The sequence below is a fragment of the Lissotriton helveticus genome, chromosome 3_1, assembly GCF_964261635.1.
Source record: "Lissotriton helveticus chromosome 3_1, aLisHel1.1, whole genome shotgun sequence".
In the NCBI taxonomy this organism is placed as follows: Eukaryota; Metazoa; Chordata; class Amphibia; order Caudata; family Salamandridae; genus Lissotriton; species Lissotriton helveticus.
This window is the reverse complement of record NC_136061.1, coordinates 772,930,876-772,946,212: the sequence shown is the minus strand read 5'-3', so window position 1 is coordinate 772,946,212 and position 15,337 is coordinate 772,930,876.

Sequence of the window (15,337 nt, the reverse complement as noted above, 5' to 3'; positions counted from 1 at the left end):
CTGGTAGGGGGAAAGGGCATTGTTCTCTTCTACCCAATCCATAAGTTTATTAGTCACCATCTTCCCCACCACTTTTTGGACAGTGGCAATCAAACTTATCGGCCTATAATTCGCCGGGAATGACCGATCACCTTTCTTATAGATCGGTATGATTATTGCCCCCTTCCATATTTCTGGGATTACAGCCCCTTTAGCTAATGCGTTTCCCAGAAAGGTCACATACCTGGCCCACCGTGCCTTGTCATTCTTAAATATATCAGAGGGTATCCCGTCCAGACCCGGTGCCTTTCCCCCTTGTAAAGATAAAATTACCAATTCTACCTCTTTATTTGAAAACAAGTTTTCCTTACAAAATACAACTGGAATGGGTTCTTTGGCCACGATCTCCCTATTCTCTGCATATTGGGGTTTAAAATACTCGACCCATGATGCCTCATTGACGTTATTATCTGGGTTGCTAGGGGTGCCACCTCGGCCCCACTTCACAATTTTCCAGAAGAGTCTGGAATCCCTTGCCCCGGAGGCTTCCAGCAACTCATCCCAATATTCTTCATCCCACTTTTTCTTGGCCTGGCGAATACTAATATTATAGTGTTTCCTGGCTACGCTGATCAAAACCTTGTCCCTACTTCTGATTGCCCTACCCAGTTCCAATCTAGCTAACCTACACTGCTTATTAAACCACCTTGCCATCTTAAGTGGGGTTTTTCTATTTGGATTATTCAGTCTCATAAAGTGTGGTTTTAAAAGGGAAAAGAACTTATCATGTATGGCTGTCGTTGAAGTGGACCCAGGTATTACAGGATTTGCTATCTCCATGGCGGCAATTGCATTGTCCACCTCCGAACTTATATAGTCCATGGACGCTACATTTGCCAGCACATTTGGCCATTTAACTCTACGCATATCGTTGGCCATAACAAGTACCGCTTCACTACTTGACTCTTGATTGTCCGGGGTAGCCGTCCACCAAGTGTGGGTGACGCAAAGGGGATTATGGTCACTTTCTAATCTACCCTTTATTTCCATATCACCTATCCCATACCATAAATTAAGGCTACAAATGACATAGTCTATTCTACTTTTACTATGACCATTGTCAAATGTATAATTTCCTCCCTGGTCGCTCTTTGTCCTTCCATTGAGGGCCCTCAACCCATATTCCAAACATAGCGCATTTAATAGCAATATGTCTTTTGTCCACCGTTTGACTGGTGCAAGATTTAGGATCGGGACATCCCATTGGGCATCTTCCTCTTGCCCTATCGGATTTTCCGTATTTTCCAACGGTTCGAAGGTCCTGTTGAGATCACCAGCCACAACCACTCTATTTCCCAGGGACTGTGATTCAAGGAAGGTGGATAGAGCCTCTAGGGTGGGGGAATTCCCAGCATTAGTACCCCTAGCATAAATGTTATATATGTCTATCACACCCCCCTTATCTGATGACATTCTTAACAATTGTATATCCTTGCAACCCAGGTCAAGCACTTTTATTTTGACTTGTAGACTTTGCTTGATCCAAACTGTTAAGCCTCCCATGGGTCTACCCCTAAGGCCTCTACTCGCTGGGATGCAAAAATTTAAATAGCCTGGGAGGAAGATCGGGTCGCAAGCCCATGTCTCCTGAAATAGACACATATCAAAACCATTGACAAAGTCTATCCAGTTTTGTGACAATAATCTAGTACCTAGCCCCGCGATATTCCACGAAAACAGCCTCCCCGGGCTTGTGCCATTACAAGTCCCTACATCGACGACTAACATAGACGGAAGGTTGGCCAAACTCTCACAATTACCTTCCTCATCTATAACAATATCCACACAGTTAACATCAGTTCCCTGGGTAACGCCAGTATTTAATGTGGGTCTTATTTCACCCCCCAAGATTCCCATGCACACCCTACTGTCCGCCCTCCCATTCTCATTCTTCCCATTAATAATCACTTCTTTTGGACTTGCCATTACATCCCTAATTGATGCCACAGATTTCTCGGGTGTATCCTCCCTACCCGTGTTATCCCCAATTTCATTGAAAACAGCCAATTCCCGTCACCATCCCCACCTCAAGTTTCCCTGCCCATCATGAGAGTTGTAAACTTGATCATAACAAACATTTGATTGTGGAAAAGGAACATTGAAAGAGATGGTCTCTGCCTGTGGAGGGAAGCTGAATCTCCCTAGCTCATTATTACCTCCAAGATTGACGCCAACTGGTCTTGGATAGAAAAAAGTGAGATCCACAATACCAATCCCACCACTGCTAGTGCTCCAGCCTGGCCTCGTGATCAGTCCTACCACCCTTGGATCTTGGAAGTTAATTATAATACATTCACCCCCCAGGTTTTTTGGGGCACATCCTATCCAGTTAACCCTTCTTACCCCGATAATCAAACCATCCACTTCCCCGGGCAATGGTCTATTAACCTTTAAACAGTATATAACCTTGTTTTTTAGCATCTGGTAGGTTTCTCTTTTCCCTACCAATAAAGGTGGAACATTGGTAAGAATAGCCACATAGGGATAGGAATCCGGAGTAAGATTTATTGGGGGTATCCTGGCTGGAGGTTTTGTCACACAAGATGTTGGTCGGCTTTGTTCTGGGACAACAAGGCATGGTAGGGAAGCATTCTTTGATACCACCGAAGCCTTGGTTTTCCCAGAAATATCGTTACCACCACTTACCGAACCATCCCTATTTTGAGTTTGTGGAACATGGGACTTATTTGTTCCAACACTATTTTTGCAGGAATTTCTGTCGTTACTGACCAAAGGACCCTGGAAAGTTATCAGAGTACTTGGTAGGGGTTGGGTAACATTGCTGACAGGGGTGACATTTTTTGGACATTCCTTACTACATTTAGACACCATACCATGGGGCTTGGTTTTCCCGCAATTGCTTTTGGTTGGAATAGTTAGCAATTCGGTAGTAGTCTTCCTACTTTGTCCATTCCCCCGATGGTCAGTTGCAATACTAGCAACGGGAGGATGTAATTCTACCAAGGGGGCGGCTATATCTCGCTCAACTATTTGCTGTTGATTCCTGTTCTCGCCTGTTTTAAGACAGGACTTAATTAAGGATTTGGTTGAGAAGAAATTATCTAAACTAGCCTGCTCTAGATGGTCCAGCTGGTCAGCTAATTTTTTTAGTCTGTCTTCAAAGGGGTTCAAGAGGGACCGTATTAATTTTTCCAACTCCAAGAAAAATTGCGGCTTGGGTGGTGGTGTCACAGGGGATGCTATAACTATGGGATCTGAGCCTGATGGTAATAATTTCCCAGAGGATACTGTTATTATGGGATCTAAGCCTGGCAGAACAGCTTCTCCCTCGCCCATTGGTGGCCCAGTAAAATTATTCCCGGTAGTATCACGAGGTTGTGTACATGTTCCTAATTTCCTGTATTTTCTTTGAGGTTTTGGAGCATGACATTTCTTTGTAACTACACTCCTTTTCCTTTTGGAGCAGGATTTGGTCTTTGCAACATGTGTTAAAACACTGGGTTGTGGTTTAAACTGTTGCCCAGTGGATGAATTAGTAGAAACACTGGGAGGGGTTACAAGCAAAGTAGAGGTTACTAGTCCCAATGGAAAAGTAGCCAATGGCTCAATCGTTGGAGGAGAGAGGTGTGGAATTTCCTGTGCAACAGGCAGCGTAATGGATGATAACGGGGTGACCAATGATGGAAAACTTTGGCTTGTACGTTTATCAACAGGGGTTTTTAAAATCTCAATGGACAACCTGCGTCCCGCACGTCTTTCTGCCAGGGCGATTTCCCTGTCAATATCCTGTGGCAGCCGTTTAAAATAGGTATCTAGGGGGCCCATAACAGCAGCCCCTGACTCATTCAAAGAAGGCAGCAAGGTAGAAGTGTTAGTGGAACAAGCCATAACCCTTTTTCCACCTCAGTAAATTAAAAGCAGGTTAGATCACCAACACTCCCACAAATGTCAAAAAATAAGATACCAATTCAATAAATATCAGTGGGGTGGCCCAGCCCGGCCTCCTATGGCCCCTGACGGCCACAGACGGTCCCGCCCTTGTCCCGGGCTTCTCCCGGTCGCTCCCGCGCGCTCCCGCGCAGCTGGGCTCTAGGGTCCGTTATATAGTGTTATGGGTGTGACAAGGAAGAGTAGGTGGGGAGAGCGGCCCAGGTGTTAACAATCAGACCGTGCGGGTGCTCCTGGGAACAGTAGTCCCTGCGCTCACACACGCTCGCAGCCCCACCTGCACAAGCACACCTCCTCCAGAGGATTCCAGGACAGTCCAAAGTTTGTAAGAGAGGAGCCACCCACGAAGCGGGACCCGCGAAGCGGGTTCCGCTAGAGGTAGGAGTAAACAGCAGCACAGTCCCAACAATCACTGACAACAACAGGAAGGCGTTCCACCGGACATCCAGGGACTAAGGCTTTTTAAAGCGCAAGGGTGAGAGAGAGCAGGCGGGGAGAGCGGCCCAGGTGTTAACAATCAGGCCGTGTGGGCGCTCCTGGGAACAGTAGTCCCTGCGCTCGCACACGCTCGCAGTCCCACCTGCACAAGCACACCTCCTCCAGAGGATTCCAGGACAGTCCAAAGTTTGTAAGAGAGGAGCCACCCACGAAGCGGGACCCACGAAGCGGGTTCCGCTAGAGGTAGGAGTAAACAGCAGCACAGTCCCAACAATCACTGACAACAACAGGAAGGCGTTCCACCGGACATCCAGGGACTAAGGCTTTTTTAAGCGCAAGGGTGAGAGAGAGCAGGCGGGGAGAGCGGCCCAGGTGTTAACAATCAGGCCGTGCGGGCGCTCCTGGGAACAGTAGTCCCTGCGCTCGCACACGCTCGCAGCCCCACCTGCACAAGCACACCTCCTCCAGAGGATTCCAGGACAGTCCAAAGTTTGTAAGAGAGGAGCCATCCACGAAGCGGGACCCGCGAAGCGGGTTCCGCTAGAGGTAGGAGTAAACAGCAGCACAGTCCCAACAATCACTGACAACAACAGGAAGGCGTTCCACCGGACATCCAGGGACTAAGGCTTTTTAAAGCGCAAGGGTAAGAGAGAGCAGGCGGGGAGAGCGGCCCAGGTGTTAACAATCAGGCCGTGCGGGCGCTCCTGGGAACAGTAGTCCCTGCGCTCGCACACGCTCGCAGCCCCACCTGCACAAGCACACCTCCTCCAGAGGATTCCAGGACAGTCCAAAGTTTGTAAGAGAGGAGCCACCCACGAAGCGGGACCCGCGAAACGGGTTCCGCTAGAGGTAGGAGTAAACAGCAGAACAGTCCCAACAATCACTGACAACAACAGGAAGGCGTTCCACCGGACATCCAGGGACTAAGGCTTTTTAAAGCGCAAGGGTGAGAGAGAGCAGGCGGGGAGAGCGGCCCAGGTGTTAACAATTAGGCCGTGCGGGCGCTCCTGGGAACAGTAGTCCCTGCGCTCGCACACGCTCGCAGCCCCACCTGCACAAGCACACCTCCTCCAGAGGATTCCAGGACAGTCCAAAGTTTGTAAGAGAGGAGCCACCCACGAAGCAGGACCCGCAAAGCCGGTTCCGCAAGAGGTAGGAGTAAACAGCAGCACAGTCCCAACAATCACTGACAACAACAGGAAGGCGTTCCACCTTACTTAGTACGGAGTCATCTATCCCCCAAAGAGACTGACTGGCTAAGAACCACTAAAGGTTTCAGGAAATGTGGAAATTGCAAGGCATGCAAGTATAGTCAGAATTGCAATGAAATCCTTCTACCAAAAACAGGAATGAAGTGGAAGATCAACACTTTGATTACATGCTCGACAGAATATGTGGTATACCTAATACGTTGCCCTTGCAACTTATGGTATATAGGGTCAACCACAGCTTCTGTAAAAAAACGCATCTTAGAGCACTGGCATGCAATCACTTATCAGGACTTCTCATATAGCACTGGAAGGCATTTCAGTCGATTCCATCAGATCGATTCGTCCAATGCAAGCTATATAGGGATTGCAACGATCAGAAATAATATCAGAGGTGGAGACAGATTGGGGGCATTACGCAAATTAGAGTCAAGGTTGATTCTATTGGCAGGTACCCTCTTTCCGGATGGCCTGAATATGGATGAGGAGTTACACTCCCACCTTTAAAAACAAATAGACTATTTGAAGCAGACAGTGGTGGAGATAGTAGAAAGGCTGTATCCTCATTATGTAAATTTATACCTTTTAAAATTTCCCTTCCCCGCACAACCTCACACTTCTGTCGTTTTCAGCTCCACTTAAATGTATGACATAAAGAATCTGATTAATATTGTTACATGTTCTTGGTTGGTCAGTGAAGAAGACCCAATATCTGATTTCTTTCGATTGAAATATTGAAAGTGTACCAATATACTTTCTCCTTTTTTCTTCCTTTTTAGGTCTGGAAGAGGAAACAACTAAATCAACCTTCTTTGTATCTCTTTCTTTGTACCTCTTAGTTCGTTGCATCATAGATTGTTGGAATGTAACAGTACAAAAATCGTAATGATTGAGTCAGACAAGTGAAATAATAATATGAATCACATCTGAACTTCTAAGGTCAAATGTAAAACATTGCACTAGTATCTTCTTTACATTTTATATTTTATGTTTTGCTTGAACTGATGAACTGTGTACAAACAGAATTAGTTAAATCAGATATATGGTACTATACCCCAATCTGTGCCCTCAGCTAGAATGGTTGATTATGAAATATTACATTGGTACAATACTTGAATTTCGGAACGCCAAGCACAATATGTAATCATTTTTTTAATCGAAGTGCAAAAAGGAGCTGATTTTCACTTTTCACTGTAAATATGATGTAAATGTTCACACAAAAAAAACACAAGAAAAATTATCAAATATAGCATTTCAAGTCAGTGTTGTTAACTGATTGTTATATGAATTTAAAAATGTGAAAACTTCAAAGGAAAGATGTTTTCTATTTCCATTAACTTGTGTGGCATACACCTTTAAAAAGCGGTATGAGGTAAACGCGGATCATGTGACCAAGAACAACTTGTTGTTCGAAACGCGTTATCCCTCGACTTTGCGACTGCCAAATTAAAGATCTTTGGAACAAACTATGGGCTCGCCTGAATTCTCTTTACCTGATTCTGTGTTCGTATATATATATATATATATATATATATATATATATATATATATATATATATATATATATATATATATATATATATATATAAATATATATATATATATATATATTCACTGAAAAAACCATAGGTTTCACACAGGTTATAGTTAGGAATTAGCATTTAAAAAACCTTAGAAATTCACTGAAAAAAACATAGGTTTCACACATGTTATATTTAGCTGGACATTTCACTCATACAAAACCATTGAAATTCCCCCGTTATAGTTAATTCATCTAACTGTAACTCGCGCGCCAGCAGTGCACTGCTGATGAGGTCACATATTACATCACTCATGACATGGTCAGTGACATCACTCATGACATCACTGACGACATCTCAAATGACATCACTGATGACATCATCCAGTGAATGTGTGTCTTTCTGGAAAATAAATATGTTTTATATATGTATATCTAAAGGTCGATGGAAGAAAAATGTGTAAATAAGTGTCTAAATGGATGTTTTTTTTGTAAAAATGATTGTATATCTGACTTATTAATTGTATCTTAGTGAATACATGTATTAGCGAGTAATGTTTAAATATGAAAATATCTGTATCAGTGTCTCACTTTGTGTATAAGTGGCTGCATGGGTTGGTGACTAGCTACATGAGTGTCGATATGGGTTATTAGTTGGTTTTTAGAGTATCAATATGAGTGTCTGTATGATTTGATGGGGGTATTACTTACCGCATAGATGCATAAATCGGTGACTCACTGTTTGTATGTGTTTTGAAGACATCATGTGTGCAGGACTGTATGGGTGGATGAGTGTGTGTATGGGTGTGTTAGTGAGTGAATCACTGTCTCAATAGTATCTTTATGAGTAACTACAAATGTGTTAAACTAGTATATGTGAGTATTGATGTATATAAGTGAGTATATGTGAGAGCGAGAGATTGTAAGAGTTCCCGTATAAATAAGTATGTGTTTTTATAAGTGATTGTTTAAGAGAGTAAGTATGTGTACGATTCTGTAGAAGTAAGTGTAGTGGTGGGTGTATAGCTGTATATGCAAGCAAATGGATGTTTGAGAGTTTATTTGCATGTGTGAGTTTGTGTGTGAGTAACTCTATAGATGAGTGTCCGTGTGTAATAAGATGTATAGGTGTATGAGTACATATGATGAGTGAGTACATGAATGAGTGCCTATATAGAACTGTTAGTGATTGACTGGATGTGTATGTAGATTTTGGAATTACTGAATAGGTTGTTCTAACTGGAATTGGTATCTCCATTTTTTTGAAAATTGTAGTTTCTATTTTTGAATGTGTGTATCAAGGGTTATATTACGCTGAGAGGAGGTCTGCCATTCTTTCACAAGTATGATGTCATCAGTGAGGTCATCAGTGATGTCATTTGAGATGTCATCAGTGATGTCACTGACCATGTCATGAGTGATGTAATATGTGACATCATCAGGAGTGCATTGTGGGCGCGCGAGTTATAGGTAGCTGAATTAACTATAACGGGGGAATTTCAATGGTTTTGTATGAGTGAAAGGTCCAGCTAACTATAACGTGTGTGAAACCTATGTTTTTTTCAGTGAATTTCTAAGGTTTTGTAAATGCTAATTTTTAACTATAACATGGCTAAAACCTATGTTTTTCTCAGTGAATTTCTAAGGTTTTTTAAATGCTAATTTTTAACTATAACGTGGCTGAAACCTATGGTTTTTTAGTGAATTTCAAAGGTTTTGTAAATGATAATTTTTAAATGTATTATTTGGTATATTTGTTTATACTAATTTACTACATTATTTTAAACTATTTATTTTTAGATATTTTATTTTTTAAATTACATTACACATTTTTAATATAAATTTAAAAAAAGTTTTTAAAAATATTGAAATTGTAATATTTATTTTTTTAATTTAATATTTTTTTAATTTATATATATTTTATATAGCAGGCAATGATATCCTATGGAAGGAAATTCAAGTTACTGGTAAGTACAGTTAAATTTACTTTTCAGGAATAGTAGTGAGCTAGATTGGGGAATTAATTCCTCTTCAATCCTGAGGTCCCCTGTGAGCCAACTAGCCCACCAGGTACCTCCAGTATGCGCCAGGCAGCTGTGTTGCAGAGAGTCGTTCAAAGGGCACGCCCCCTTTTTACAACACTCTGCAACACAGCTCTGTGGCGCATACTGGAGATACCTGTTGGAATAGTTGCCCCCTATGGGACCTCTGGATTGAACAGGAATTAATTCCCCAACTTAAAACGCGCCTCAGGGCATGTTTGCACTCACATCACCTCAATCCCCGCCCCTTCCCTTCACCACTGTGCTAACGTGCCCTGTAGAGTGTTCTAAGTTGGGGTATTAAGTCCCCTTGCATACTGGGGGTCCCTGGGGGCAACTAGCCCACCAGGAACCTCCAGTATACGCCAGAAGGCTGCGTGCAGAGACGTGTAATGAGGCCATGCCCCTTTTTACACCTCTATGCAATGCAGTCCTCGAGCACGTTTGCAAAGGGGGAACTAATTCCCCTTGCATACTGGGGGTCCCTGGGGGCCAACTAGCCCACCAGGAATCACCAGTATGCGCCAGAGGGCTGCATTGCAGAAAGGTGTAATGAGGCCACCCTCCTTTTTACACCTCTCTTCAACGCAGCCCCCTGGCACGTTTGCAGAGGGGGAACCAATTCCCCTTGCATACTGTGGGTCCATGGGGGCCAACTAGCCCACCTGGAACCTACAGTATGCGACAGGGGGCTGTGTTGCTTTGCCCCGGGGGGGGTGGTGGTCCCGTGTCATTATGGGGGGATTAGAGCCCCCCCACACTTCTTTTTCACTATGCACCCGGGATTTGGTCCCCCTGGGGAGCAATTTGAAAAAAAGCAGACCGGGTTTTTTTAAAAAAAACATTGGGGCTTGGGGGTCCTTGTGGGACCACCTGAGTAGGCCTAGGGGGTCAAGCTGTTTCTACCCTGAACCCTTTTTGCGTTCTACACGTTTGTTTTTCTGCTTTCTTGTGCCTCGGTCTACCGAGCACAAGATGGCTGCCAACACTTCCTGGTTTGGAGTGTTCACAGCCAATGAGCATGCAGCTCGTACTTGGAAAGGTACGCGTATGGTACTCGTTCAGTACTCGTACGGTACTCATACCCCTCGAGTTTTGTCCAAAAAAAGAATTGGGGGGGGGGGCCTTGAGGGTCCTTGTGGGACCCCCTGAGCAGGCCTAGGGGGTCAGGGTGTTTCTACCCTGCCTCCTTTTTGCGTTCTACATGTTTGTTTTTCTGCTTTCTTGTGCCTCGGTCTACCAAGCACAAGATAGCTGCCAACGCTTCCTGGTTTGGAGTGTTCACAGCCAATGAGCATGCAGCTCGTACTCGGAAAGGTACGCGTACGGTACTCGTATGGTACTCGAACCCCGCTATTTTTGTAAAAAAAAACAATTGGGGGGCCTTGGGGGTCCTTGTGGGCCCCCTTTTTGCGTTCTACACATTTGTTTTTCTGCTTTCTTGTGCCTCAGTCTACTGAGGCACAAGATGGCTGCCAACACTTTCTGGTTTGGAGTGTTGACAGACAGTTGACAGCCAATTAGCATTCAGGTTGTGCTCGGGAAGGTACAGAGTACAGTAAGCTTACCGTAACACCTCCAATATATATCTATGATTTTACTTTTGGTTTTCTCAGGAACTACTGAATGGATTTACACCATTTAACAAGAAAGGCCCATCTGCGAACAGAACTCTACCTTTTTGCCAAGTTTGGTGTAATTCTTTCAGCCGTTCGGGCTGTAGCCCCGGCTAAAGGTCCTATGGGAAATTGCATGGGGAAAAATGTTTTGGACCCCCTTTTATCTCAGCCCCCGCTTCATGAATCACCCCCAAACTTTCAGGGAAGGAGCGGAGCGGAGCAGGACATCTTCTTGGAGAAATTCGCAAAGATTCGTCCACCGACGCCAAAGTTATTCCAAATAGAATGTTGCGGATTTCCTATGGAAACTAGGTTTTAACTATAACTACCTACTGGCGACCGCCAGTAGGTAATATATATATATATATATATATATATATATATATATATATATATATATATATATATATATATATATATATATATATATATTACCTACTGGCGGTCGCCAGTAGGTATATATAGTTAGGACCTAGTTTCCATAGGAAATCCACAACATTCTATTGGGAATAACTTTGGCGCCCGTTAATGAATCTACGTGAATTTCTCAAAGAAGATGGCCCGTTACGCTCCGCTCCTTCCCTGAAAGTTTGAGGGGGGTTCGTCAAGTGGGGGCTGAGATAAAAGGGGGGTCCCAAAACGTGTTTCCCCCATGCAAATTTCCATAGGACCTTTAGACACGGCTACAGCCCGAACGGCTGAACAGAATTATTTGAAATTTGGTAAAATGGAAGAGACTGGTTCGCAGATTACGCTTTTCTTTAAATGGTGTAAATCCGTCTAGTATTTGCTGAGAAAATTACATTTAAAATCACTTATATATCTATAGGCGCGCACCCGTGCGCGCACTGGCCAGCCCTCTTATTTTAATTAATTACGAGTGCCCACCTCGTTTTTGTCCCCGCCTGCCTGCCTGCCTGAAATCGGGCCGCCGCGCTGCCCGCGGCGACCCGGAAGTGCTGGGGCCGGCCGGCCAATCCCAGCGCGGCCGGCCGGAAATGCCCGCCCCCGCCGCGAGGGGGAAGAAGGAAGATGGCGGCTGACTCTGCAGGGCTCCCGTGATGGGAGGGAGCCCTGCCACCTGGAAGAGAAGCGTCGTCTGCGGCTGGGGCTCCCGTGTGCTGAGGGAGCCCCGAGGAGAGAAGGAAGCCGCCGGCACCAGGACGAAGAGGAGGCGGGACGGACAGGTGCGGGGCTCCCCTGTGCCGAGGGAGCCCCGGAGACCAAGAGGGAGGCTGGAGCAGTGGCGGAGGGGGCGCAGGAAACATTGTCGGTGCCCACACCCGCCGCAGTCCAGCCGCCACCCGGGGAAGCGAGGAGCCCGCCCGCAGAGCAGCCGGTGAGTAACGCAGGCTGGGGAGGGCTCCGTGAGGTTTACGCTATAAAAATAAATAAGGAAGTGCACCAGGAAGACCTTTGTACCGAAATTGTTCTCAAAACGGGGCTACACAAGAATCTATTGACTGAGCATTTGTGGTACTGCAGGTGGAATTTGATTCAATCCTTGATGTGTGAAGCCATTACTACTGAATGGCATTGATCACCTTCTGACTGACACCATAATTTGACCTTGCTCAATTGTAAGTGACTGACAGCCTGGTTGTGTGTCTGCACGGGCGTAAATGCATGTGGATGGGAAAGTCTGGTCCTGAAAAAAGAACAACGGTTGCACATTCATCACTGGCCTTTTGAGTCACAATCTGGACTTTTCCATTGGATTTTTGTCTATTGCGTAATTACTTTTTTATTTGCGGTATGTTTTATTGCAAGTACAAATTTACGTGGGGTGGAGACTTCACGCACGTGGGTGTAGTGGATGGTAAAGCAGGACAAAGTGCAAACTTGTGGGAGGACGATAATCGCAGATTACATACCTGCATAGGGACATAATGAAACATTGCACCTCCCTAATATACACATAAGACAATACGCTGGCTGAATATGCTAGGAGGGCTTCCTTAGCTGCTAAGCATAAGTGGACATCTGGACTGTCTTAATGCAAAGAGGCCAGTGACATTCTGACCTCTGCAAACCACCCCGGTTTTGGCATCGGAGATCCGAGTACAGGTCACGACCCAAGTGTCACGGGTCAGTTGAAAACAGCTGGGCCCTCACAACTGCAAGTGTAGCTTATGTTTGATGAAGGTTTGCATGAAAGATTCTGAGCACCCACCAATGGGACCTGTCTGACTGCCCCCATCGGTAAACAAGTGAGGTATTTTCATCTCTTTTCTGTGACTCGTTTTATTTCCATCATACAATACCTCCCCTATTATATTCATGGGGCGCTGCTAGTGTATCTAAATGCTCAAGTTGTGCATAATATATATATATATATATATATATATATATATATATATATTCACTGAAAAAACCATAGGTTATAGACCATATATAGTTAGGAATTAGCATTTAAAAAACCTTTGAAATTCACTGAAAAAACCATAGGTTTTAGGCCTTATATAGTTAGGAATTAGCATTTAAAAAACCATTGAAATTCACTGAAAAAGCATAGGTTTCAGGCCTTATATAGTTAGGAATTAACATATAAAAAACCATTGAAATTCCTCCTATATAGTTAGTTGGACTAACTATATATGGCGCACCCGCAATCCACTGCTGATGATGTCACATATCACATCATTCATGACATGGTCAGTGACATCACTGATGACATCACCGATGACATCTCAAATGACATCACTGATGACATCACTGATGACATCATCCAGTGACTGTGTGTTTCTGTAAAGTTTAAATATGTTTTACATATTGAAGAATGAGTGGATGTATAAGTGTCTGGATGAAGGATTTAGTAGGTGCGTGACTGACTGTATGAGTGAGTGATTAAATGTGTCTTACTGAATGCATAGGTTAGTGACTAAACTGAATGTGTGCATCAGTATGTCTGTTGTTGTGTAAGCTGCTGCATGCGTTGATCAGTAGCTATATGAGTGGCTATATGGGTTATTGATTGGTTGCCCAAATATTTGTATGGGAGACTGAGTGTGTGTGTGGCTGGCTGGGAGGTGTGTGACTCTGTGCAGATCAATGTGTACTTGTATCAGTGATTGTATAAGAGAGTAAGTATGTGTTAGTATATGTTTGAATAAGTAAGGTGTTGTGTGTATAACTATATAGATGAGGAAATGGAAGTGTGATTGATTCTTTCATGACTGACTAGGTGTGTGAGTAACTCCATGGATGAGTGGCAGTGTGTGAGTGTCTGCATAGGTGTATGAGTGCATATGATAGTGTTGCATTGATGAGTGACTGTCTGTATGAGTGATTGTATGGGTGAATGAGTGGATGTGTGAGTAGACCTAGGAATCAGTGAGTGCCTATGTAGTAACTGGTATTGGTGTGTCAATAGTTGCAAGAATGGTAGTCTTTATTTAACACTGGGTGTATCAAAGGTTATATTAGAGTGTCAGGAGGTGCATCGTATTATCACATGAATTATGTACTCAGTGATGTCATCAGTGATGTCAAATGAGATGTCATCAGTAATGTCATCAGTGATGTCATTTGAGTTGTCATTGGTGATGTCATCAGTGATGTCACTGACCATGTCATGAATGATGTAATATGTGACATCATCAGCAGTGGATTGCGGGTGCGCCATATATAGTTAGTCCAACTAACTATATAGGAGGAATTTCAATGGTTTTTTATATGTTAATTCCTAACTATATAAGGCCTGAAACCTATGCTTTTTCAGTGAATTTCAATGGTTTTTTAAATGCTAATTCCTAACTATATAAGGCCTAAAACCTATGGTTTTTTCAGTGAATTTCAAAGGTTTTTTAAATGCTAATTCCTAACTATATATGGTCTATAACCTATGTTTTTTTCAGTGAATATATATATATATATATATAATTTTTTTTTCTCGTGGTTTGGTTCTGTGTGAAACGCCGGCGCTCTTGATGATAGCGTGGTGCCCTCCTTAAACGACAGAACCAGTCGTAAAATTTGCACACAAGGATACCGGCTGGAAACCGGTAAGGAGGCACTCACACAGGTTATTTCAGTTTAGACCAACTGCTTTTATTTCAGCATACTCGTCCTAACCCAACGCGTTTCGCCTTCAGCCGAAGGCTTGATCACGGGTGTTGAGCTCTAACACGAGCCTACTTTTATTTCAGTGCACAGTGAAAAAAACTTTACAGTGAAAATGCATTGCATTATGGGTGACGTAGTTTTTCATGTGAACAAGTGTTAATGTGCTCAATTTTCAATAAAATTTCAGCTGTTTGGTTTAAGCAGACATAAAAAATTAATTAGAAAAATGTTTTTATCAAAGTTCTAGTTTTGAGTCAGTGGTGACTGTCATGCACGTCCGTGAATGTTTTCATAGTTTTTGCTCACTGGTGAGCAATTACACAGTACTCTCGGGCTGGTCATATTTGATCTTTATATCTCTCAGTAGTTGTCGCGGTTCTTTCTCTCTGGTGAGTAGATCCTACAAAGTCATTATGAGTTACAACAGTTTTGCGGTTCGCTATTGGTGTCAGTTTGAGGACAGATTACAAATGTACATGTAGTTCTTCCGTCTGGTTG